This window comes from Balaenoptera acutorostrata, chromosome 20, assembly GCF_949987535.1.
Source record: "Balaenoptera acutorostrata chromosome 20, mBalAcu1.1, whole genome shotgun sequence".
In the NCBI taxonomy this organism is placed as follows: domain Eukaryota; kingdom Metazoa; phylum Chordata; class Mammalia; order Artiodactyla; family Balaenopteridae; genus Balaenoptera; species Balaenoptera acutorostrata.
This window is the reverse complement of record NC_080083.1, coordinates 38388944-38413006: the sequence shown is the minus strand read 5'-3', so window position 1 is coordinate 38413006 and position 24063 is coordinate 38388944. Positions and strand designations below refer to the sequence as shown.

The window sequence follows — 24063 nt, the reverse complement described above, 5'->3', positions numbered from 1 at the left end:
TTCTTTGTATGTGTGTAATTACATTTTGTTTATCCATTCATCCACCAATGGACACTTGGGTTGCTACCACCTTTTGCTGTTGTGAATAATGCTGCTCTGAACATAGGCAGGCAAATATCTCTTTGAGACCCTGATTTCAATTCTTTTGGGTATATACCCAGAAGTGGAATTGCTGAATTATATGTTAATTCTATTTTTACTTTTTTTAAGGAACCTCCATACAGTTTAATGTAATGGCTGCACCATCTTACATTCTTACCAATAGTGCACAAGGGTTCCAGTTTCTCTACATCCTTGGCAACACTTGTTATTTTCTGCTTTTTTAAAAAAAATAATAGCCATCCATAATGGGTATATTTTGTTTTTTAACTTTATCTTTTATTGAAACTAAGTTTAAACTTTAAAGTAGGATTTTTTTTTTTTTTATGGTGTGTGTTTCTTGTCAGGTAATAGTTACATCCTGTACTTTCTTCTACAAGGTTTAAAGTTATGTTTTTCACATTTAGGTTTCTAATCCACCTAGAATTTATTTTGATGCTTGGTGTTAAGTAGGGACCTAATTATTTTCATAAGGATAACCCAAAGTAGGGATTTAATTTTCTTTCCATAGGATAACCTGATACGCCACCATCATTTATTGAATAGTCATGTTTGCCCCCTACAACTTTAAATACCACCTACGTGTTTCCGAATATGTGAGGATTTGTGTCTGTGTTCTCTATATTCTGTACCATTGGTCTGTTTGCATATCTTGTGCTGGTACTACACTGCCTTAATTATCATAGCTTTATAATAGTTGTTCATATCTGGTAGGGCAGGTCTCACTACCTTGTTCTTTTTCTGTTCATCAGCCTCTCTGAAAAACCCTGTCAGATTGGTGTATTTCGTTGAAGCCATTTGCTGTCTAAATTGTATTGACATGATCTATAATGGCCTTCTCCAAAAGAGAGAAAAAAATCAAACCTCCCTTATCTAGCAGCTGGTCATTAAGTTTGTCTCTTATTCTGAATGAGCCAATAATTTCCATTCAATTTTTAGTTTTGTTGGAGTGATTTTTTTTTAATCTTTATTTATTTATTTATTTATTTATGGCTGTGTTGGGTCTTCGTTTCTGTGCGAGGGCTTTCTCTAGTTGCGGCAAGTGGGGGCCACTCTTCATCGCGGTGCGCGGGCCTCTCATTATCGTGGCCTCTCTTGTCGTGGAGCACAGGCTCCAGACGCGCAGGCTCAGTAATTGTGGCGCACGGGCCTAGTTGCTCCGTGGCATGTGGGATCTTCCCAGACCAGGGCTCGAACCTGTGTCCCCTGCATTGGCAGGCAGATTCTCAACCACTGCACCACCAGGGAAGCCCGATATTTTTTTTTTGTATAGGAATATGGTCTTCAGATGGAGGAGAATCTTGTTATAATTTGTTGTCTCATACAAGGACACCAGATGAAACACTTTTGGTAACGGCATTGAGGTTCTATGGTGTTAAGGCTTTCTTGATCATAAGGAAAAGAAGCCTATTTAAAATAGCTCATATAAAAGATTTATCAGAAGGAAATAGCTGTCGTCGAATCCAAGGAAAAGCTGAACAACAAGGCTTCAGAAAGGGCTGGCACCAAGACAGTTCCAAGTACAATACTTCAGCAGTTAGACTCTAGTGTTCCACCATAAACAGACCTCAGTATCCATGAAGCTTAATTCAGATTCCTGAGCAATATCTGATTTGGTCAGTCTAAGGCTTGATTTCCCCTGGGCCAGATATCTGCCCCAGGTTCAACTCTGGTTGAGGATACCAAAAGCAATTTGGGGCTGGAATCAGAGGCAAATTCTCTTAAGCAGTGGTTCTCAAAACTTTTTGGTCTCAGAACTCTTTACACTTTTTTTAAAAAATATATATTTGTTTTATTTATTTATTATATTTTATATTTGGGTGCATCAGGTCTTAGTTGCAGCACGCGGGATCTTCACTGTGGCATCTTTCGTTGCGGCGCGCAGGCTTCTCTCTAGTTGTGGAGAGCAGGCTTTCTCTAGTTGAGGTGCGTGGGCTTAGTTGCCCCGCAGCATGTGGAATCTTAGTTCCCTGACCAGGGATCGAACCTGTGTCCCCTGCATTGGAAGGCGGATTCTTTAACACTAGACCACCAGGGAAGTCCCTCTTTACACTCTTAAAAATTATTGAGCTTTTCTTTATGTGGTTTATATCTATTGATAGTTACTAAATTAGAAATTAAAACAAAAAACATGAAAAAATATTAATTACTTAAAAAGGTATCATATTAACACAAATAATATATTTTTATGAAAAATAACTTTAAAAAATTAGAAGAGTGACATTTTTAGATTTTTGCAAATCTCTGAAATATCCAGTTTAATAGAAGACAGCTAGAATCTCGTATCTGCTTCTGTATTCAATCTGATGTGATAAATTGTTTTGATTGAAATACATGAAGAAAATATGGCCTTAAAGGACTTGTAGTTGGAAAAGGGAGGAGTATTTTCAGACAGTTGTGCATATTATTCTCTGATACTACACCAAAACTTGATAATTGGTAGTTTCTTCATAAGTTAGGTTGCAGTGTGGAATCTGAAATCATATCGATGTTACTGTTACAGTAAAATTGATTTACATGAATTTTATAATATCATGATACATGATTTTATAATATCATGCATTGGTTGTTTAGGAAATGTTGGTTCATTGAGTTAAGCAGATCTTCCAAATGACACGTTTCATAATATAATACCAAAAAACCCACATTAGCTAATATCACTGTCCTTCTTATCAGAAAAATTTGTAAGTATTGGGCATCTATTAAGCAGCTACTGTATTTCCAAAATTTTAATTTTTGATTGAAAGCTTGGACTTTATCTTTGGCAACAAATACTATCAATTGTTTTCCTTGAAGGGATAGAATCACTTCATTTTCAAGAAATTGCCTGCTAAATATTCATGTCTGAATAACCACAGTTTGCCCTTTGTTCCAAGTAAAAGTAGTGTTCCATGAAAAAAGCGGTTAGTTTAGCTCACTAATCAGAGTCACAATTGCTTTTCCTGGAGACAGCCAATGTACTATCCTGTAGAAGTGCTTTTTGCATACTTCCCATTTCATCACGCAGAATATTTAAAAGACCTGTACAAGGGCTCAGATTTAATAAAATTAATAATTTTTATTGCTTCATCAAGAACATTTTTAAGTGAAATTGACTTTTTAAAAAGATCACTAGTCCATGATGATAAAAGACACACATAACTCTAGTGCTATTTGATGCCATTACCTTGATTTAAGCTAAGGCATCCACAGTTATACCCATTATTGATTTTGTATCACCAGTGCAAATGCCAACACAATGAAAAAGGCAGTAGTTTCTTAGTATTACGAAAATAGTTTCAACTTAACAGACTCAATGAAAGGGACTTTTCAGGGATCTGTGAACTACACTTCGGGAACCCCAGTGGGTAGGGAAACAAAAGTCTATTATTTGAGGTACAACAAGTGTTTCATGGTAGAATTTTACTGGATTGCTGGTAGTGTTACTTAACATCATTTAACATGATGTAGAAATGAATGGGGTACTTAAAAGATCATAAAAAGTTTCAGATTTCTTGTTGAACAGAAATATTTTCCTAGTAATTATCGTTTTCAAACAGCAGAATTTAAGGTATTCAGATTTTTAGCCAGATAGTCTTTCAAATATGTCATAATCTTAGGGTAACCCATTTTAATATGGCTTATGGAATTTATGTCATCATAGTAGCACGTGCAGCTTAACATTTTTTTTCAAGCAGTTGAGTACATTAAAAAATCTGAGCTCCAAAAATTGCATTTGGGAAGATCTTGCCTTTTCAGAAAAAGCATAGAAGGGAAGGTTAAGGCTAGGAACCTGCTATTTCAGCTTTAAGTCTTTTTGGTCATTAAAGAGTCTTGTGAAAGAGAACACCCCCTCCCCCCAAATTTAAACATGTTTTATGACAGAGAAGGGGGACTAGTGGTGTTAACTGACTTCATTTCAACAAATATCTGTTGAGTAATTATAAACAAAAGAGTTTGTAAAAGGTGGGGGAGGGTATGTTCTGAAATGAGTGGGGAATTAAACCAGTATTTTGGTGTTTAGAAGAGGAAGAGGGACTTCCCTGGCCGTCCAGTGGTTAAGACTCCTCACTTCCACTGCAGAGGGCACGGGATCGATCCCTGGTCGGGGAATTAAGATCCCACAAGCCCCACGGCGTGGCCAAAAACAAAAAAAGAAGAGGAAGAGACCATTCAATTGGGAAAGTTAGGGTGGGAGGACTATCTTTGTGAAGGTTACATTTGAGCTGGGTTTTGAAGGGTAGGTATTTTAAAGGCTGGAATTTTGATAGGCAGGAATAAGAAGGGAATTCAGGCAGAAGGAATGTCATGAGTAAAAATGTGGAGGTGGGGAAATACAGTGTTAGTATAGGGTGCATACTGGAAATAATGAGCAGTGTAGTGTAGCTGAAGCAAAAGACACATGGGAAAATGGGAGCTAAGACAGGAAAGTAAATTGGCCCAGAACGTGGGAGGTCTTCTACCAAGGCCAGGCAGTTAGGGTTTAATGTGGTGAGTGATGGAGAGACTTTGGAAGTTTTTGATTGAAACAATAACATGATCAGAATGTGCTTTCAGAAAATGTATTTGACCTCAATCATTTATTAATTCATTCATCGAAAAATTTTTAAATTGCTCTGTGGCACTTAAGTATGAGGTATGCTGTATATAGTGGTGAACCAAACGGAAAATCCCTATTCTCATGGAATTTACATTCTAGGAAAGGAACTTCAACAAATAAAATATAATTACAAATTACTGTAAATGTTATGAAGGAAAGGAATCAATTACTATGGGGGATAATGGGGAAATTAAATTTAATTGAGGAATCTGGGCAGGCCTTGCTGAGGAGTTAAATTTTTAATAGAGTACCCACCTTGTGCCAGATGATGTTCTAGGTGCTGGGGATATAGTTAAGGAACAAAACAGACAAAAATCCCTGCTCTCATGAAGTGCATATTCAGGCAGTAAACAAGATAAATAAAATATATGTTATGTTAGAATGTGGTAAGTCCCAAGGAGAAAAATAAAGCCAGAGAAAGAGATGCTGAGCGTTGAGGTGGAGGTGGGTATTGCAATTTTAGATAGAATGGCCGGGGAATGTCTCACTAAATCACTACAAAAGTAATATTTGAGTAAATATCTGTGGAAGTAGAAGGTGAAGGAGTAAACCAGAATCTCCAGGCAGAGGGAGTAGCAAGGGCAAAAGCCAGGAGGAATGTATGTGCCTGGCATGTTCAAGGCACCAGCAAGGAGGTCAGGGTGGGTGGAGTTAGGTGAACAAGGGAGAAAGTAGTAGAAATAAGCTTGGAGTGGTTCGTAGGAGTCCAGGACCTGTAGAGCAGAGGGTGAGCCCTTAGCTGCATGCCAGAATCACCCGGGGAGCTTTTAAAGCTCCTGAAGCCTGGGCTGCACCTCATACCACCTAAATAGGAATCTTTGCAGGTGGAACTCAGTGGCAGAGGTGATGGAGAGAAGTAGATTATTTGAGAAGTATGTCAAAGAAAATCTGTTTAATTTTAGAGTGAGTGTGGGGGTTTAGGGAGAAGAAAGTGTCAAGGATGACTCCCAGGTTTCGGGCTCAAGTAATTGGATGGGTAGAGGTGCCACTTAACTGAGATGGGAGTGGGAAATAGGAGAGGAGTAGGTGTGGGATTTGGAGGGAAGATCAGAAGTCAGGAGTTCAGTTTTAGACATGTTAAAATTTGAGATGTGAATGAGGCTGAGTATAAATACATTAAGTAGGCAGAAATGTGAGTGGAGCTTGAAGTAAAGTCAGAACTTGAGGTAATAAATTTGTATATAACCTGCTTGTTGATGGTCTTAAAAGTATCTAAATGACATCATATAGGATATATTTGATGGGGAAGGACCTGAAGGTCTGGAAAGTTTAGCCTATTCCAGTAATTTGAATAAGAATTGGTGCTAGTGTGAACTAGGATGGGGGCATTGGGACTAGAAAAGAAAGAGTAGGTTGGAGGTTTGGGGACCTGTGGAGCCAGTATGTAGTGGGGATGGACAGTAGACAAAGAATGAAAGATAGCTTTGAGATGTCAAGCCTGGGTAATGGTCGGTCTGTTAACAGATATAAAATAGTCAGGAGGAACTGGTTTGGGAAAAAAGATAGTGTTTGGCTTTGCATATATTGACATTTAAGAGAGGCTGCTTAGCAGGCAGGCAGTTTAATCTATTGCACTGGGTTTTGGAAGAGCAGGTGAGCTTTGAAACATAAATCTAGGTTTTATTTACATAAGATTGGTTCACCACGGGAGTGGAAAAATTTTTGAAAACACAACATCCAAAGTCTGTATCATGACCTGCTGGGCCCTCTGTGATATCATCCCTTTCAGTTTCTTCTGCAGTTTTCCTTTGTGCACCATGTTCAAGCTGCACTGGCTTTCTTTCTGTTCTTCCAGGATGCCCAGCTAGGTCCTCCTTCAGGGCTTTTGTACTTGCTTTCTTGTCTTGAGTGTTCCCTTCCTCTTGGTAGATGGAATAGAAGTTCAGAGAGAAAAATTCGGAAGTTAGCATCTGGGAAGTATAAAAAATTCCAAGAGATTCTTGCTAAGGTATGAGAATGTCAGTGAACATCTGAAGTGGAATGGCTGTGGGAGCCATTGAAGTTGAAATCCTGTCAACAAAAAGACACAGAGTACCATCTTGGTCTTCATGTACTCCAGTATTCAAATCTGTTGATCAGAGATGCTAACTCAGTGGATTTCCCCTCTGCCTTGTTGGTCTGGTGATGGGGTGTTGGTGGTGGTCGTCGTCATTGACCTTTGGAATATAACTTGACTTGATGATGACTTGACTCATTGCCATCCTGTCACCACTTATGGAGATGTCTGTCCTCTGGATAGGTGAAAACTTCCTTCAATGAAAGTTATTGGTAATTATTTCAGAAACTTCTGGCATGAAGAAACAACATGAAAACAGCAGGGAAGTTGATTACTTGTTGACTTTGATACATTGTTAAGGATTACTCTTCATGAGCTAGTGTGTCACTTAAGTGGTAAATAGTTTTATGTTATTTCAAATCTACACTATATTTTTTTCAAAGTGAAAAGATTTGCTTTTTTCTGATTATTAAATCATGGAGAAATAGAAAAAAATAGAAACAACTTTAAAATTTTCATGTCATTAATACGCTTTTAAAGTAACTACATAGAAATATGTTGTATGGATGCATCATATTTTATTTGGTCTGTTCCCTCCTAATGAACTTCCTTTTTCTCCAATTTTTGCTTATAAATTATGCTGTGATGAATCTTTATACACTGATCAGATTGATTCCTTAGGATGGATTCCTAAAGTGGAAGCAGAATTGCTGTGTTGAAGGTTGTGCAATGTTCCATATTTTCCTAATTATTCTTTTAATATCTTTATAGTTGAAAAGATATTTAAACAGCATTAAAGGACATTTTAAAAAATTAATTAATTAATTTTATTTATTTTTGGCTGTGTTGGGTCTTCGTTGCTGCACGCGGGCTTTCTCTAGTTGCAATGAGAGGGGGCTACTCTTCATTGCGGTGCGCGGGCTTCTCATTGCGGTGGCTTCTCTTGTTGTGGAGCGTGGGCTCTAGGTGCACGGGCTTCAGTAGTTGTGGCTCATGGGCTCTAGAGTGGAGGCTCAGTAGTTGTGGCACATGGGCTTAGTTCTCCGAGGCATGTGGGATCTTCCTGGACCAGGGCTCGAACCTGTGTCCCCTGAATTGGCAGACGGATTCTTAACCACTGTGCCACTAGGGAAGTCCCAAAAGGACATTTTAATAAAGGAAAAAAATCGATTTTATCCTTTTACCAGCTGTTTTCCTCTTCTCATCTAAGTTGTTTTGTTTTGATTTTTAAATACCTCTTCCAAGTTCTCACTACACCTACCAAAAGAGAATTTGGGGGTAGGGAAAAACACATACAAAGAACAATTACAATTCTGGGCATCTTTTTTTTTTTTTTAATTTATTTATTTAGTTAGTTTTGGCTCTGTTGGGTCTTCGTTTCTGTGCGAGGGCTTTCTCTAGTTGTGGCAAGCGGGGGCCACTCTTCATCGCGGTGCGCGGGCCTCTCACTATCGCGGCCTCTCCTGTTGCGGAGCACAGGCTCCAGACGCGCAGGCTCAGTAGTTGTGGCTCACGGGCCCAGCTGCTCCGCGGCATGTGGGATCTTCCCAGACCAGGGCTCGAACCCGTGTCCCCTGCATTGGCAGGCAGACTCTCAACCACTGCGCCACCAGGGAAGCCCTGGGCATCTTATATTATCAGATAAGGGATCCTAAGTAACATTTGTTAACTGCCAAGAAAGTGACAATAAATGTGATGGGAATTCAGAGTGAACTGAGGTGATTAGGAAATGCTTCAAGGCAAGGTGGAACCTGACCTGGATCCAGAAGAGTAGTATTCAGATACGAGGTAGGAGAATGTTCCTGGCCTTCAGAATGGTATGAACAAAGTTGAGGAAGGTGTGTATTAGCTGACAAATAGGCTAGAGTATGCGCCTAGACTAACTGGAAAGGAGGGTTCATGTTGTGGTGCAGTGGAGAGGCTTCTATTGGAGTTAAGTTATATTCCAGAGGACTGATTTTATTTTTGGTACATCTGAAGTTGTACAGTAGGGAACTTTAAGATAAAGCAGATATGTGGCCCAATTTAAGCAAACTGAATAGTCTATTTTTTGCAAGAAATACAGGTTATTTTTTTATATAAGTGAATTATTTAAATAATGAACTTCCCGTAGATCTTAAAAGTTCTTATCACACACACACACGTTTTTTTGGTAACTGTGTAATGATGGACATTAACTAAACATATTGTGGTAATCATTTCACAGTATATATGTATATCAAATCATTACGTCGTACACCTAAAACTAATACAGTGTTATATGTCAGTTATGTATCAAAAAAAAATGAACTTCCCAATACTTAAATATTCATTTTATTATATAGTTTGACAGCATGTTGCAACTTTTGTGGATCTCAGTTTCTTCTGTAAAATCGAAGGGTTTAGACAGGGTGGTTGCTGAAGTCCTTTCTGGCACTTGAGATTATTACATAAACTTTCAAGAATACCTTGATTTTATGAAATAAATTGGCCTGCAGTTAGGCTGATACCCACTTCCAGCTCCTTAGGCACAATAATGCACCCCCATATCTTTGGGAGCAAAATTCCTCAGTTGGATGATCTCTCATGGCTTACCAGGTCTAGACTGATTCACTTTTGGAAACTCATTTGTTCTCACCTTTTACTTCTATATGACATTTAGAGACTTTCATTTGAAAGAATTTTGTGGCCTAAGATTGAGCCTCAAGAGGATGCTGTGAGGTTGATCATATCCAGGTGCAATTTTGGATATAAATCTATAGGAAAAATTACATAATACATTCTAAAGTAGAATGTTAAGGATTTCTTTTTTTACTGTCTGTTTTGAATTATTTACACCACTTTTCACCTCCTTTAGTGTGGATAATTGAGAACTGACTAGTACTTTTTAAAATTCAGACTTTCTCTTTAAAGTACATAATCGTGTTAAAGCTAATTTGTGGTATACTTCAAGTATCTCCCTCCTAGCATCACATTCTTTTCACTGAAGCATATTTGACCAGTGTTGCCTTTTAGAGGGAACCAAGGTCATAAGCTGACTGACTAGCTCTTCTGACAAGCCTTCTCAGGATGCCGTTAACTTGATGGGGCCTTTAGGATTTAGGATCCATTCCTCAGTTTTTCAAGTAAACTTGTTTCTTCGGTGCACCAGAGTTGACTGGTCTCAGAGAAAAGTGGCTAGCCAAACTCACATTGGGCTGATAGATAAACCAGAATACCATTTTTTTTTTTTTTAAATGTTTTTTTTTTTTTTTTAATTAATTTATTTATTTATTTTTGGCTGTGTTGGGTCTTCGTTTCTGTGCGAGGGCCCTCCCCAGTCGTGGCAAGTGGGGGCCACTCCCCATCGCGGTGCGCGGGCCTCTCACCATCGCGGCCCCTCCCGTTGCAGAGCACAGGCTCCAGACGCGCAGGCTCAGCAGTTGTGGCCCACGGGCCCAGTCGCTCCGCGGCATGTGGGATCCTCCCAGACCAGGGCTCGAACCCGCGTCCCCTGCATTGGCAGGCAGACTCCCAACCACTGCGCCACCAGGGAAGCCCCAGAATACCATTTTATTAAGGTACATGGTGAGGGTTTTATTAAGGTACATTGAGAAGCAGTCTTTTCCATGACCTAGAAAATGTGTCTGCTCAGTCCCTTCCCCTCCTAGTGTCAGAGTATTATTAAAAAACTAGGCGCTGTGGTAACTGTGTAATGATGCGGAGCAGCTAAGCCTGTGTGCCGCAACTACTGAGCCTGCACTCTAGAGCCCGCGAGCCACAACTACTGAAGCCCACGGGCCCTAGACCCCGTGCTCCACAACAAGAGAAGCCACCGCAATGAGAAGCCTGCACACTGCAACGAAGAGTGGCCCCTGCTCGCCACAACTAAAGAAGGCCCGTGTGCAGCAATGAAGACCCAAAGCAGCCAAAAATAAATAAATAAATAAATTAAAAAAAAACTAATAACAATAGCTGATGTTTCCTGAGCACTTATTATGTGTTAGGCTCTGCTCTAAGCGTTTTACTTGTATTTAACTCATTTAATCTTCACAGTAACCTTATGATGGAGGTATTCTTACCTGTGTTTTACAGGTGAGGAGTCTGAGGTACAGGGAGTTTTTTTGAGTATTAATAACTTGCCTGAAAGCATATATTTTGTTCTGTATTCTGATTTTGGTGGTGGTTCCATGTGAATTCTGTAAAAAATTTTGTACACAAAAAGGTAAATTACACTGTATATAAAAATGCTAAATAAATAAATAAATAAATGCATCCAGAGTTCTGTGGATGCTTTTGTATCCTTTTAACGAGATCTGTTTAGAACTTTTTATAATGCCAGAGTCTCATATTAACAAATTTTTCTAAACTTTCTCACCAATTCTTTGACCAACCTGACAAATAAGAAAATGGGTGGATTTAAATTTATCCATCCTCGTCCTGCTTTGGTTATCACTACTCGAAGACAGAGAGGCAAAAAAGGATCTGAAGAGTCTACAGATTATACTGACCCAGTCTTTTTTTCCACCAATAAATTGTGAATGATTTTTCACCATAGATATCTATAGCATTTTTTTAAATAATTGTAAAAAATTTCTTTTTGAATGTTTTCATCTCCTTCAAGTATGGTAGGGATGAAATAAAAGTTATAATTTCATTCTAGAGTAAAGAATGAGGATAACAGTATCTTAATGCCAAGAATAAGAAAAATATTCTGAATTAGCTAAATTAACAACAGTTGGGAAAGTCAAAGTTTATAGACATGAGATATTTTTAGGAGTGATTGGGTTAATTATAAATTATGTGGCAGTCTTAAAGACACTGAACATGTAATTTCAATTTTTGATAATTTGTTATGCAGCAATGGAAAACTAAGACACCTCCCTTCCTCCACTGGACTGTGCCTTGACTGTTTTGCCTTGTATGGAGTGCGTGCTGATTAAAAACTCATACAGTGGGGGAAAGAAGTAAACTACTGCTTACTTCTGGAAGTAATTTGTATTACATGATCTGATTGGATGAACTTTTCTGGCAAGTATGGGCAGTAACCAATAAATATGCACTTTGGTTATCAGACTGTCTACCAGCCAGTTATGACCCGTTATTTTATGTCACAATAGTTTGCCACTTAACATAGCAGCCCTACTAATAGTTGCTTTAGTTTGTTCGTGACAGTATGTGCAAGCTCAGTGTTAAATTGAGTGTCTTTGGATTTGATTTTTGGTTCAGTTTCAGGTAATCATTTTTCTGTCTTAACCCATTGCCACTTAATACCAATCTCAAGTCCAAGAATCAGATTCTTGTGTGTCTTGGAAACTGTAGATTGTATTGAAGAGCGTAATTGATTCATCTCGGTCTGAGGCCTGCCTCTTTGATTATGTGATTGTAATATTTGTTTTTTTCTGTGGTTTATAATTTTTATTTGAAAACTGTTAACCTAAAATTTTTATCTTCTAATCTGTGGAGTTCATTCTGGTAGATGGGACGTTGAACTCCATTAGGTAGAATTTGCTAGCACTTAGAAGACTTTAATTTTTTTTCAGCTGCAACCAATCTTAAAAGGCCTACAGGTAAGGGAGTTTTTTTGGTTGTTGTTAGTGGTGGAATTTGGGGACCTCCCACGTGATTTTCTGATAATGTCATGGGCAGGACCCTTGCCAGGTAACCCTTATATTTGACTTAATTTCCCATTTACTTCAACTGCCCCTCCCTTTCCTAGTTGATGCCTTGTTGGATTATCTGCTCTGAACCCAGTGTCTGGAGTTGGGCCCCATTGATAATTTGTGGTGTAGTCAGAGCAAGGGCTGAGAAGACTTCCCTCATTTTGAAAGATGCTTCTGGCCCTTCGCATAGGACTTGCTGTGTTTGGTGAGTTTTACGTGTAAGTGTATGTAAGGTCGGCTTTGATTTGAGTGCTTCGTGTTGATCCTTAAAATTGTGAAGCTTTTTTTTATAGTGATCCCCTGATAATAGAAGAAACTGGGGGCAGTTTTCTTAAGAGATTTAGTGTTGGGTGTGGTTGGTTTACTTGGGTGAGGAAAGGAAAGATTATGTGTCGGGAATAATCTCATAGTGGGTGTTCCTAAATTGTGTTTTCCCACTTTTCTTATAAAATTAGAGGGAGCTTCTGCTGAAAACATACTGCATTAGATATACCTCATTTCCCTGGCTCTAAAATTTTTTTTTAAATTTCTTTTTCCACATTTCAGTGTAAGACCAAAGTTGTTGCTCCCTCCCCCCATGGGATGGCATATTACAGCTGAAGATGTAAGAAATACTTAAAATAACAAATTATAGAAACGTAAAATGAGAACTTTTATATATGTTTACTTTGTTTTTAGAAACTCATGTGCTCCTCCTGGAGTTGCCTGATGTTTATATGGTCCTTTGCAAATACTTCCTACTAAACTAAGATGATATTTTCAAAGTGGATAACACTCATTAATTTAATTAACAGTTACTTATTGAGTATCTACTCCATGCTAGACATTATACCAGTTATTTAATTAAAAAATACTTTAAAAATACACCAGGAGTTACTTCTGTGTGCTCTGTTAACACTTATCAACTCTGAGATCATGTACTATTCCATTTAACTTGGGAATAAACAGCTGAATTAATAGGGATCATCTGGCAGTGAAGAAGATAAGGAACTAAATTGATTTTTCAGTGTACTGATATCCATCTCTAGGTGAAAGTGGCCAGATTATATGTGGAGGAATTTAGCCATACATGCTATTAAATCCACATCCTGATCTAAGATAGAACTTGATCTCCTTGGAATTAATAGAATCTGCAGTACAAGTTGCTCACTCTCACCTACTCTTTGTGCTTCCTTGTACTCAAAGGTGTGGGAGAATTGAGCAGTCAGTCATGTGGATGGGGAGTATATATTGGTACAACATTTTGTTGAGCAATTTGGCATTATCTATCAAAATAAACAGCGCTTAGACTTGGGCTTGCTGCATTTATGTTCAGATACACCTGTTTGCTACATTGTTTGCAGTAGCAAAAACCCAGAAACCACACATCAGGGTACAGTGGAATTCCTTGCCGCCTTTAGAAAGATCAAGGTATGTGTGTGCCTCCAAGGAGTATGAGTGTGTGTGTGTGTCTGTGTCTGTGTGTGTCTGTTTGCTGGTACATGCCTTTTTTTGGTTTTGTGTGTGTTTTTGCTTGTTTCTGAGGCTACAAAAGAAAACAGTGGTTGTCTTTAGGCTTAGGAAAGAGGGATTTGGGTGTCTGGAAGGTAACTTTTACTTTTCAATTATAGCTTCCTATAACTTTTGAATTATTTATACTGAGTACATATTGCTTTTATTTTTTAAAAAGCATATATGTAGAGAGGCAGATGTAATTTTAACAGTTTTTCCAAAGGGTCATAGAACTTTAGTTCTAGAAGGGAGCTTAGAGAGCCTTGGACAGTTGCCCTCAATTTAAATTTAAGAAAACTTAGATTTAGGAAAGTATCTACAAAGCCTACACTAGAATTCAGGTCCCAAAGACAGCAAGAGCTTATGAATATATTGACTTGTTCTGTTCTGTTCTGTTCTAACAGTTTATTTAACTGATGTCCATTTCTCATTGTGAAGAATTGATTTTGAAAGACCCAATAAAATATTGACCTTTGTGAGACAGAGCTTCATGTAACTACCTCGGGCAATAAAGGTAAAGTGGTAGTGTTACTCTTACCTACATTTTGTAACTTTTCCTTATAAGTGAATTTATTTATGAGTTCTATAAGTTTTTAATATTTGAAATGAATTTGTGTCTAGAGTCCAAAGCTTCCCTTTTTGATTTGAATACTAGCTGACTATCTAGATTTTTAAAACTGATTTTACTGAGTTTTCCATCTAGTTTCCAGGGATGAATAGATGGAGAAATAATTTTTGTGTCTTCTAAATGGCTTCCTATTTAAAGACCAAGTATACTGAAAAGGACGGTAGGGAAATTGTTTAAAGGAGGAAAATTTATATATTGAGGAGGAACTCTCAGTTCTTGAAAATATGAGTTCTTTTAACTATAAGTTGAGTCTTTTCCTGGCTCTTCAAGGCCAGAAACATTTTCTCTTAATTCAAACCAAGCAAAGAAATTGGTAGTAGTGACGCTGGTGATTTAACATGGGACTGGACATCCAAACTGTATTCAATGAATATTTTTTATGGTTGATTGACTTTAGGGCTCAAGCAATGGAAACACATTTATTAATGCTCAGAGTAGTTGTTGGACTTAGGATAAAAATCTATTTTTTGCTGTGACTCTACTAGTAATATAGGTGGGAAAAACTTAGTCTTCCAAAATTTAAATAATCCATAAGCCTCTCCCAAAATGGGACCTCTATTTGATAATAATTTGATTCAGCTAATAAGATGACTCGTTGCTTTGAAGGAAAGGGTTTTCAGGAAATAGAGTAAAAGAGCCTTTTTACATCGTGAGGATCAGAGTCAAATCTGCAGCTTTAATCAGTTAAGGTTTGGTTGAATTGAAAGGAAGAAGAGGTTACAGAGGACCAAGAACAAATAGAGTTGCAGATTTATCTTTGTAACCTCACATCCTTGGGGAGGAATCCAGTTTCTATAGCCACTTTAATTCTGTTGCGAATGTAGACTGAGCAGTAGAATTGGGTATCCTGACAGTTGACTTAATTTGAACAGTCGCATTAGGTAAGACTGGAAAACAATCTGTAAAACATTTTACTGGATGTTCATTAAATCCTTTTATATCCCTAGAATATTTTGCTAATTCCTTTATTCACCAGATGTTTATGAAGCACCTTCTATGTGCCAGGCACAATACAGGATTATCTGGGTACAAGTCCCTTGCCCTCAAAGAGTATTCAGGCTAATAGCAGAGAACTCCCTTCACTTTACTCAGATCACTTCAGTCTTTTACTCCTGAAGAATTAAGTAGCATTAGCAAGTTTTCTTGGTTTTTTACTGTCACCCAAAAGGCATTCGTTACAATTTTTGTTATTATTTATATCTCCATCTCCAAAAATGCTTTTACGTCTACCTTTTATTTTTCTACTTGTAAGCCAGTTTCCCATCTCAGAAAACAGATCTCAGCTCCCAGTCCCATTATGATCAGTTGTTTTCCTTAATTGATAGAAAATAAACTATGTACTACAGAATAAGGCTTAGTGGTCAGAAAAACTAGTGATTTCTTTAAGGCAAGACAGAGTCTACAGGCTTGATATTATAATTTTTAAAAAGAGAAGCTAAGTGGATACAATAAGAAAAGTTTCAAAGATCAAGGATGGCTTCGTTAAAAATTTTTACACCCAAAAGAAGAAAGAAAGTTTAATCAAGTTTCTGTTGGACCCAAACAAGAAAAAGACCAGGGGCTGCTTTTGACTTTGAACTGGGCGTTATCTCAGCAGAGCCCCCACTGTCTAGGTTCTGGTTTTCAGACTTGCAGGACCAGAATGTCAGTATTATAAGTGCACTCAGAAGATGATCAGGCTCTATAAACTGTAGACAGTGTAGAGGATTAATTCACACAAAATAAATCCATGGAAGAGTAGGGATGGGGCTGCTACTTTTGGCTGTGGTCACAGAAGGCCTTTTTTATTTCTAATTTTTTTTAAAAAAATATTTATTTATTTTGGCTGTGCTGGGTCTTAGTTGCGGCACGAGGGATCTTCGCTGCGGCATGAGGACTTCTTAGTTGCGGCATGCATGAGGGATCTAGTTCCCTGACCAGGGATCGAACCTGGGCCCTCTGCATTGGGAGCATGGAGTCTTATCCACTAGACCACCAGGGAAGTCCCCACAAGGCCTTTTTTAAAAGAGATGACTGTTGAGCTAAACATAAATAACAAGAAGCAAGTAATGTGAATAACTAGGAGAAGGGTCTTCCAGGCTGAGGGAAGATAGCACTAAGGCCCTGAGATGGAAACACGCTTGGCTTATTTATAGAAAGAAGGCCAGTCAGTGTGTTTGGAGTGAGGGATGGGTGATAAATTTGGCATAATGGGCCAGTTTTTTTTTGTTTTTTTTTTTTAAATTTTTATTTATTTATTTATTTTTTATTTATTTATGGCTGTGTTGGGTCTTCGTTTCTGTGCGAGGGCTTTCTCCAGTTGCGGCAAGCGGGGGCCACTCTTCATCGCGGTGCGCAGGCCTCTCACCATCGCGGCCCCTCCCGTTGCGGAGAACAGGCTCCAGACGCGCAGGCTCAGCAATTGTGGCTCACGGAACCAGCCGCTCCGCGGCATGTGGGATCCTCCCAGACCAGGGCCCAAACCCGTGTCCCCTGCACTGGCAGGCAGATTCTCAACCACTGCGCCACCAGGGAAGCCCTGGGCCAGTTTTTATAGGACCCTATAGGGTCAGGTAAAGAGACTGAATTTTATTCTAAGTGTGGTTAAATGGAAGAGGGACATGATCTGATTTACCTTTTTAAAGTTCATTGTGGCTACTGTGTGGCAGATAGATTGTGCTACAGAGGAAGCTGGAAGATCAGTTAGACACCAGTTAACACTGGTTCAGATGAGAGAAAACTGCACAGAAATGGGTAAAATTGGGGATGGATAAATGTGGACTGTATTAGGAAGCCGGACAGCCGACAGGACTTGCTGATAGTTGGGATGTGAGGACATAGGGGTTTTGGCTTGAGCAGCTGGATAGAAGATGGTGCCATTTAGTATTTTCGTCATGTTCGACTTTTCAAATGAATGTAATTAAGGAATGATAGAGATTGTGCTTTTTAATTCTGTAAGCTTGTGGCAAAGGAGAGAGAGGTCTCCTGGGGAAAAGACACTGGTTTTTTGTAAACTCAGACTAGAAAATACTCTGGCATGTTAGAAAAGTAGACATTTTATTTTTAAAAATGAATGACGATTAGGTGCTAAAATATGGAAAGTCCTTAAAAAGTATGAGGACATATGATTTGTCCCCAGAGTCTAGTCTTGAAAGTAGGCATGAGCCTTGCCCAGGTGTCATTAATAATTGTGCTCAGAATTTGTTAGAACAAAAGAGCATAGTTTTCAACAGAGTTGCCACTTGAAAACGAAATCAGAATCGAAAGCTAGGGTATATAGATGTATCTTCTATCGGGTATTTTTCCAGTTCCTCCGTGTTGAATAATAACCTCATCTAAGAATCACCTAGTCACAGGAATTAAAGTATTGGATTAGAAGTTGAAAGACTTCAGTCTTAACTGAGCCCCCTTAATAACCATGTAACCATGGTAGATTGTAACCTCTGAGCTTGTTTCCTTATTTGTAAAATACTTGCCCTGCACGCCTCACAGAGCTGTTAATAAATCCCAAATAAGATCATGAATGTCACAGTACTTTGAAGATGAAGTGTTGAATACTGCTTGTGAGGGAATGGTTATATAGCTTAAAGCATTTACCACAAAAGGACCTTAGAAGTCCTTTTAAAGAAGATAAGGAAGTGCTCGCTTTGGCAGCACGTGTGCTAAAATTTGAATGATACAGAGAAAATTAGCATGGCCAAAAAATAAAAGAAGAAAAAGACAAGGAAGATGGGGGTGGGAGGGCTCCGGTTGTATCTCTACTGTGAATCTTGAGGTTATGGTTTCCGTTAGGCTGTAGTACTCAACTGTACAGACCTAGTCTCAGTGGCCTTATAATTCTTAACCAAAGTGACTTGTGAAACAGAGGACCCTAGATAAATTTCAATGCTATGAGGATGATAAAATGTAAGTTTGGTTTTGCTCTCTTATTTGGTAGTTAGAACTTTATTCCTATCCATAATGAAAATGAAAGGCAGCAAAATATGGTTAGTATTTTTTACTTTTAAGTTCTTTTCCCTTTATTTGCTCTTGGGCTATGGAGAGGCATTTTGTTTGATTTACTTGGAGTATCTTTTCCTTAAGAAGGGAAAAGTATAAACATGCCAGAGGCTTGCTAGCAGTTGAAAGCAACTGTTGGTCAGCCAGAGAAAAGAAGGCAAAAAACAGGTTGGGGAATGGAAAAAGTGAAGCAAGAGGGAGGAAAAACAGATTTGAAAGAGGAGAAAAAGCATTTAAATCATTTCCAAAAGTCTCAAGTTTTCTTTTTAAAAATCTGTCTTTGAGTTTAGGTACTATACTTGGAGGTGATTGAAGGAGGGGTTGGTTCTTAGAGGAGAGTGAGTAAAATTAGGGAAAGTGGGAGGACAGGTGTTCAGGTTAGAGGTAGATGATGGGGAGGAAGGAGAAGGTGCTCTGTGGAAACATGGTTCCTTGTGAGGATTGACAGTCTCTGAGGATATACTGGGTTAGGATGAGTGTTATTCTTATTTAAAATGTACTTTCTTACTGAAGTATATAATGTCAGTCTCTTTACTCCCTCTGCTTAAGTAACCCCGGTGCTGTGTTCCCATCAGCTGGGGAAAATATTTCACCAAGAGCTATATTTTTTATTATTGAGAAGATCTGGACTGAATTCATTGGCTTTTTTGTTTTGATTCAGACTACTCTGATGTCAACTTTTTAAAGCTTTTCTAATCTACTTTTCCCTCTAAATTCATTGTTTTTGGGGACTTACCTGGTGGTCCAGTGGTTGCGAGTCCGCTTTCCAGTGCAGGGGACCGGGGGTTCGATCCCTGGTCGGGGAACTAAGATCCCACATGCCCAGGGGCAACTAAGCCGTGTGTACGCTCTGGAGCCTGTGCACCGCAACTAGAGAGAAGCCCATGTGCCACAATGAAAGATCCCGCGCCACAACGAAGATCCCGCACCACAACGAAGATCCCGCATGCTGCAACTAAGACCCGATGCAGCCAAATAATAAATAAATATTTTTTTTAATAGTAATCTTTTATTTATTTATTTATTTATTTTTATTTATTTTTGACTGTGTTGGGTCTTCGTTTCTGTGCGAGGGCTTTCTCTAGTTGTGGCAAGTGGGGGCCACTCTTCATTGCAGTGTGCGGGCCTCTCACTATTGCGGCCTCTCTTGTTGCGGAGCACAGGCTCCAGACGCGCAGGCTCAGTAGCTGTGGCTCACGGGCCCAGTTGCTCCGCAGCATGTGGGATCTTCCCAGACCAGGGCTCGAACCCGTGTCCCCTGCATTAGCAGGCAGATTCTCAACCACTGCGCCACCAGGGAAGCCCTAAATAAATATTTTTTAAAAAAGAAAAAGAAAGCCAAACAAAAAGTAGAGAGATTGTGAGACCTTCAGCTGAAGTCCTCTTTATTCACTTTCTCAGTTCTTTTTCCCACCTCACTCCCCAGAGACAATCTATGACCATAAATTTAGTGTGCATCCTGTGCAGAGTGTGTGTGTGAAAGTATAAATAAATTCTATTGCAGTCATTTTTTTCATTTATTCTTGTTTTTCAAGATCTATCCATCTGGATACATGTAGATCTAGGTCCCTCATTTCAGCTGTTTCATTTTTTTATTTCTCTGTATGAATATTTCACAGTTTTCCCAAACCCCTTTGATGGATATTTAAATTGTTTCCATTTTTTTTGCCATTACAGACAGAACTTCAGTGAACAACCACCTCATATGATTTTTTCCTCCTCCTTCTTCCTTGTTATTGCTTGGGTGGTTTGATTTTTGTCCTAAATATCTTATTTGAATTCTCCCATTTGGTTTACCACTTTGATATTTACAATCATCATTTGAAGGAGAGGAAGGGATGAGGGAAACCTTCTCTAACTTGAAATGCCAGTTTTCTTTTACTGAGGCTCTGAAATGTTCTTTTCCTGTGGATTCTTTATGGACTCTGATAAATTTGTCAGCCTTTGCATTTAACATTTTATATTTTTATTGTCTCATATCCAATAGCTGATTTTCATAAACCTCAGTAACTACTCACGTTTTCCCTTTCTCCGTTATATGTTTTCTTTCATTACTTTTTAACTCCTAGAATACTTCCCACTCATTAAATGTAGGACTAGTATTTAGTTGGTTGATCGCCAACCTAGTTCATTCAATTCTTGTCTTACAAATTCATCATGATCCAAATGTAGCTGATATTTATGAAAGAGTTTCTTGGAGCATTCTTAGCCAAATTAGACATTTTAAAAATGTAAGCCTTTACCTTAGATTAGAATTATTACAGATAAATTTTGTTCAGGGACCATATGTTTCAATGACCAATGATTTTCTTTTCTTTTTTTTTTTTTGGCTGTGTTGGGTCTTCGTTGCTGAACGCGGGCTTTCTCTAGTTGTGACGAGCAGGGGCTACTCTTCGTTGCGGTGCGCGGGCTTCTCATCGTGGTGGCTTCTCTTGTTGTGGAGCACGGGCACTAGGCGCGTGGGCTTCAGTAGTTGTGGCTCATGTGCTCTAGAGCGCAGGCTCAGTAGTTTGCGCACGGGCTTAGTTGCTCTGCCGCATGTGGGATCTTCCCGGACCAGGGCTCGAACCTGTGTCCCCTGCTTTGACAGGTGGATTCTTAACCACTGTACCACCAGGGAAGTCCCGGTTTTCATTTATTTTTTTTTTCTGGAGTCTTTAATCCACTCTACTTTAGTCATTATTGTGAGATTGGGTGTATTTTTAAAATTTATTTATTTTATTTATTTACTTATTTATTGGCTGCGTTGGGTCTTCGTTGCTGTGTGCGGACTTTCTCTAGTTGCGGCGAGCGGGGGCTACTCTTCGTTGCGGTGCACGGGCTTCTCATCGCGGTGGCTTTTCTTGTTGTGGAGGACGGGCTTCAGTAGTTGTGGCACGCAGGCTCAGTAGTTGTGGCTCACGGGCTCTAGAGCGTGGGCTCAGTAATTGTGGCACACGGGCTTAGTTGCTCCACAGCATGTGGGATCTTCCCGGACCAGGTATCGAACCCGTGTTCCCTGCACAGGCAGGCAGATTCTTAACCACTGAGCCACCAGGGAAGTCCCAGGGTGTATTTTTAATTTTTATGTTCAAGGGTTTTTTTTTTTTTCCCCACTTTAAAGGTGGATCCTGTTCAGAGCTTTGAGCACTTGGAATGTTAAAGTGTTACAAGTGAAAACCGTTGCTCTTCTCTAATAATACACCTCTCCAGCTGAAGTGTTTGAGTAGGACTTCCTTTCTTGAATATATAAACTATCTTTAAGAATTAATGTGCTAAGTATTTTAAAAAGTAATTGATAAGACCTTAAAATGGAAGTCTTAGTAATAAATATAACTGTAGAATATCAGGTGCCTGTGTATTTTCTTTCAGATTTGTTTATGTCCTAGGATATGGTTCATGTCACAAGTTATTGTGGTTGGAAAGTAACCTTCGGATCTAGGCTTATTCTGCCTTTATTTTAGGTGAAGTATTCCACCAAAAGTATAAGCTCTATCTGTATACTCAGAAGTATCTGTAATCACTCAGTAGGCAGTGAATTGTTCAGTGAATTTTCTTCCTTATGTTGTAATCACTAAGTTTGAATGGAGTTCTTTACCTGTTCTTTATCCTGTCAATCCCATGTTTTATGCTGCAGAGAAATGTTCCTATTTTAAATCTTTCTTTAGAATGAAAGTATGTTCTTATGTGGAATACTAACACCATGGAGTTTTGTTTTCCCTTCCACTCTGGAAACTCTGCTGTAAAAAGTTTTAGTTCCTAAGTCAAAAATAATTTTTTCTTTTAACTGTAGTCACCGTCTTGGGATATTTCATCTGGATACATAACAGAAGACTTTACTGTTTCTGTGGGCATCAAAATATAATATAAAGAACCTTCTTCTTGAAATTATATTTTGTTTGCATAATTCTTTATTTAGCACACCTTTCTTCCTGACTTTGAAGAAAATATGCTCATTAAAAAAAAAAACTTTAAAATAATGAAAAGTATAACTAAAGGAAGCAATCACTCAGTCTTCGTTGCTACATCTTGTTGAGTAATTCCCTTAGTGGTTATGGCGGCGCACACCCACACCAGCAGTACAGGAGAGCTCTTGTCTTTTGTCTCTCTGGGCTCTCCCAGCATTGCTGTCATTAAAAGATGCACTGCATATTTGTTTTAGGGGAAAGTACAATTTAGTTTTGTATCAACTTTTTATAAGTCTTAACCTGTGACTCAGTACTAATAAGAGCATAAATCTGAAACTTGTTAGTAAAACAAACTTTGTTAATAAATTTGACTTACAGAGAAGGGAAGCCTTTTTTTCAAATGTATAAAGTTATTGTCTAAGCTTTCTAGGATGGAAATCCTAAAGAAGAGGAGATTAATTCATTCATTTTATTAAATAAGTATTTGTTTCTGATCTTCCACTTGCCAGACACTGTCTGGGTACAGCAACAAAACAGACAAGAGTCTGCCTTCTTACATCTCAGGTAAAGTGTGGTAAATGACTTTGTGTGCTATAGAAAAAAATGAAGCAATGCAGGAGAAATAGGATTATGGCTGGGGGGGAGGGGATGACATGTTTAAGGGTGTCAGGGAAGGCCTCACAGAGATGGTGGTTATTAGGGGAAGCCCCAACAATGGAGAGGGAGTGTGCCAAGAGAATATCTAGGGGAAGAGTTATCCAGGTAGAAAAAAGGGCAAGTGCAAAGCCCTAAGGCAGGAATGAGCCTATTCTGTCTGAGGAACAGCAGCAGAGAAGGCCAGTGTGGCTGGAACACAGTGAACTCCGGAGAACATAATTGGAGATGAGGCCAGAGAGGTAATGAGGTCCAGATGGTGCAGGGCCTTTTCAGTTATTGTAAGGACTTTGGCTTTTACTCAGAGTGAGATGGAAATCATTGGAGGTTCCATCAGAGGACATGATTAAACTAAAAAGGTAATACCAAAAAATACTTGTGTCCTGGCTTTGCTTTTTCAGAAGCTTTGTTTGTTTCTTATAATAATTTGGATATTAACTAATGGCTCCTGGTGAGTAGTCATACATAGATTTAAACATTTGTGTCAGTACCGAAAATTTCCCAGGAATACAGGTCTTAGGTATTGCATTTGAATTCAGAGAAAGAAAGTATAATAGGAAAGCCTGTCTATAGATATTCATTCCTGGGTGACCCTGCTTTTATTACTGAGTTCTCATCCTGAACTGTCTTGAAAAAAAAATCAAGGGTATATTCTGTACAAGACACTATATTCACCCTTAGACATTGGAGGAGATATATACATACACATACATACACACACATATACTCTATTGGGTAATTTTATTGCATATTTTAATGCATTTTAAATTATGATTTTATTTTAATGCATTTTTATTTTGAAATATAACCCATAGAAAAATACACAAAACATAACTGTATAGTTTAAAGTTTAATTATAAAAAGCAAGTACTTATATAACCACCAATTAGACCTAGAAATATACCATTGCCAGCACCCAGAAGAAGCTTGCTGTGTTGTGTGTTCCTTCTAGATCATAACCCATACCCAGGTGTCACTAATCTCACATTTGTGATAGTAGTTTCCTTTCCTTTGTGATTTTACCACCTAGGATTCATTGCAAACCAATATAATTTAGTTTTGTCTGGTTTTGAACTTTATATACATTAAATGGAATAATACTATATGTGTTCTTTTATGTCTTCTTTCAG

At 38.6% G+C, this 24063-nt stretch overlaps 1 protein-coding gene and 1 non-coding gene across 4 annotated transcripts in view; one reads left to right on the top strand and one right to left on the bottom strand.

The window, feature by feature from the left end:
• The window catches only part of SPOP (speckle type BTB/POZ protein), a 68575-nt gene that overhangs the window by 8388 nt on the left and 36124 nt on the right, over window positions 1-24063 (top strand). Inside the window, exons 2-3 of one of the 3 annotated variants that reach the window (XM_057536374.1) lie at window positions 12352-12500; window positions 14191-14300. The exons of 1 other annotated variant lie outside the window; for it this stretch is intronic. The gene's annotated coding sequence lies outside the window, so the exon portion shown is untranslated. The remainder of the gene's footprint in view (window positions 1-12351; window positions 12501-14190; window positions 14301-24063) is intronic. One more of the 3 variants, XM_057536373.1, reaches the window with a different exon arrangement.
• On the bottom strand, window positions 16323-16395 carry TRNAW-CCA (transfer RNA tryptophan (anticodon CCA)). Its single transcript has one exon. It is a non-coding gene; the product is annotated as a tRNA-Trp (tRNA).